This window comes from Brienomyrus brachyistius, unplaced genomic scaffold (assembly GCF_023856365.1).
Source record: "Brienomyrus brachyistius isolate T26 unplaced genomic scaffold, BBRACH_0.4 scaffold27, whole genome shotgun sequence".
Lineage (NCBI taxonomy): Eukaryota > Metazoa > Chordata > Actinopteri > Osteoglossiformes > Mormyridae > Brienomyrus > Brienomyrus brachyistius.
In genome coordinates, this window is record NW_026042306.1 from 4870553 (window position 1) to 4873806 (window position 3254).

Sequence of the window (3254 nt, forward strand, 5' to 3'; positions counted from 1 at the left end):
ACGCTGGAAGCCGGGAAGGCGAACAGGCAGGCGAGCAGACAGGAAGCAGGCAGACCGGCGAATTACGGGGCAAACTGGGGTTTTAATAAGGGAATCGGGGGGAACGGGTAGCAGGGAACATCTGACGCGACTAACATCAATGACAGACACCGGTTAGTACAAATCAGGAACTTAAATACATGAAACAAGGCAGCAGGAAACAAGACACGACTGGGCACGATCAGGAAATCACACGTGGGTAATTAGGGGGCGTGGCACACACGAGGAGCGGACGGAGCGGGCGTCACACTTGTTCTTTTGTAAGATTTTAACAACTCTGAGCTGTTAGTTGAGTGCTCCCCAAACGAGCTTGATAGGCCAAATGACCTCCTCTCATTTGTAAATTTATGTTCTTATGTAGGTATAAAAATAACTGACCATATGATAAAATGATTTTGTCTAATACAGAACTACAGTCTTCATTAGGTATATATTTTCCCCTCGCACTTTGTATGGGCAGTGAATTGCCCCTACTTACGTGTGGATTCCTAATAAGAAAAATGCAAGAAATGAACACACATATAGTCAGAATAATTCTCATGTTGTCAACTATTGAGTGCAATTCAAATTTTATTGAACAAATCTAATGATTACAGTATTTTTTTGTCAAACAAAACACTTACAATGAACTGTTCCAAATTATTATGCACAGTAAGCTGCAAAACACTTTATAAGTTGCAAAGAACTGAAAATTGTCATTTGTTGTGTTTGCAGCATATGTACTGAAATCAAACAGGTCACGTCACATTTTGACATAGGACCCCTTATTTGATAGCAGCTTCACAAGTCTTGCATCCATTAAACTTGTGTATTTGGACAGTTTCTGCTTGTGAGCACTGGTTAGTGGTGGCAGAATAGAAGGTTTATGCACAGTTGCAGTGGAGGACTCTACACCTTGATGTCCATGGGACTCCAGAGGCACCAGCAGCTTCAAATATCTGTTTGCTGCTACATAATGGCATTTTAGCAGCTGCTCTCTTGATCTGATGCATGGATCTGGTAGAGATCTTCCTCAATTTGCCTTTATCTGCACGAACCCGTCTGTGCTCTTATCTACTGCATGGAAAGGCTCATTTCGCATTTTTGTTCTGCATTCTGAAATGGAAGAAAAAAAACTTTCATGAAGAACACAAACCTATAAAAGGTACTTGTGTGACACTATTAAGGAAGGATCTGACTAGGAGAAAAGCTGGCAGAGTGATTGCCTGGCTGCCGGCTGCAAATGCTATGTCGAGCAGTAATATGGCATTAATCAACAGATATGAGGTGAAGATTTAAATATTCTAGAGGGAGCCTGGTGGGGACCTACTTGTGTCGGATGAGCCGGCCTCCCTGGATCACTTGTGCCGTCACATTGGCCATGTGGCAAGAAAAAAGGAGCCAGTTTCGGGGCTGGACTCGGTATGAGAACCTCATAAATATCATTGAGTAACAGGTAAGAGCTGGGGAGACAAAGATCATGCAGGGGTCAGAGGCCAGAAAGAAGAGAAGAAGAGCAACCAGCTTAAAACCTTTAAAAAGTCCCTCTGGAGTCCCGAGTGACCCAGTGGACGCTCATATAGATGGAAGGTGAGCCCTCTGCCTCTTACCGAAGGTCATTCGACCGCTGATGATGTCGGGGCTCTTCCTCATATCGCTGACTGCGACTAGGGGAAGACCCCAATTAATAACTGGTCCCCAGAAGTGCTGAAATCAAACAATAAAACACAGAGCTGATCTAACATGCAGCAGGGTGAAGGTACCATTAAATAAATTTCAGAGGATTCTTACAATACATTAGTGTGAGATTATTAAACAGTAGTCATAAAATTACATGTATATTAACAAAAAATCAGTTTGTTACTTTCTTACCGTGCTTTTGTTGTAAGGATTTTCCCAACAGGCACATTCAGATCACGGAAAGACAAAGAAAACAAACAAAAAAAATTATAAGTGCAATTCTGTGATCACCAGCAGCACTTCTGCAATGAGGGACCCAAATGTAAGCAGTGACTTTATGCTTACATCTACAACAAAGTGAAGAGTTTAAGCTTCTTATACACTGACGGCAATCGACAAGGAAAGTTTACATATTGGATTTTTACATAAACTGCAAGCGCCTCTGGATGCACATACCTCCTCAGATACTTCCGAAACTCTTTGTTTTTAAGCTGGTTTACAGCTCTCTGAAAGAAATTCCTTGCCATGTTAAAGTTTATGTACATGCACGTATGTTGATTTTGTTCAAAATGAAATGTGAAGATGAATTTGCCGTTTATATAGGAATGCGAATGACATCAGCACTCTAGATTCTAGAACTTACATACGTAGGCTACTGCTTATGTAACTGACGTAACTGTTCCAACATCTCCTTGGAAACGGACTGGAATTGAATGGAAGAATGTTAGTGGGCGAAATGAATTTTGTCAACTGAATAAATTCATTTTGTGTACAAAATGCATTTCCTGAACGAAAGTCATTTTGTGGAGGAAAGGAATGTCATGAATGATACAGAGTCATTTCGTGGAAGAAATCGATTCTGCGGAATTACGGAGTGCTTTTGTGGAAGCAGGAAATGCATTTCATCTGTTGCAGAGTCACGAAAAATCAGCGCTTGACACTTGGCATACCATAAAGTACAAAGTACTCAGCAGGCACATGGACGCAGACACATCTGTATCCACACCTGGATATTTCAGTGTGACTTTTATTGCGTGGATTCTTACTACAGTGGTGCCTGCGGTTCACGAACACAATCCGTTCCAGGAAAGTGGTCGTGAACCAATTTGTACGCGATCCAAGGCAATTTTCCCAATAAGAAAGCATTTAAATTCCATTAATTCGTTCAGAAGTCTACCAAATAATGATTTGTTGTCAATTAATTTTCTGGTTTTTATAGTGAAAACTTTAAAGAAAAACACAATATAGTGTGGCGACGGGCGGACCGAGGCATCACGGGAGACATGGAGACTTGCTTGCTGGGGTAATTACGCTTTTTATTTACAGTCATTAAACCCCTTGCATTGTTGTGGTTGTTAATGTTAATGGTTGCATTTCCCTATTGTCGCGTGTGTGTTTGGCCGTGTTTTGTAAACGGTCCGATCCTCACGTGTATTTAGCGTGTGTAAATCATCCACCGTGTGTGCATCTTGCAGTTCGGCGTCTGTGTATTTGGGACGTGTCCCATTGGAAAGACATTGGGATTTTGGCTTTTAAAAGCTCAATCTAAAGAAGCA

The 3254-nt window shown here is 41.5% G+C and overlaps 1 long non-coding RNA gene across 1 annotated transcript; it reads right to left on the minus strand.

The window, feature by feature from the left end:
• Nucleotides 1–485: 485 nt before the first annotated feature.
• On the minus strand, nt 486–1868 carry LOC125720931 (uncharacterized). The gene is made up of 3 exons (XR_007385613.1): nt 1629–1868; nt 1349–1481; nt 486–1134 (listed from the first exon to the last, which is right to left on the minus strand). It is a non-coding gene; the product is annotated as an uncharacterized LOC125720931 (long non-coding RNA).
• Between the last annotated feature and the right edge of the window lie 1386 nt (nt 1869–3254).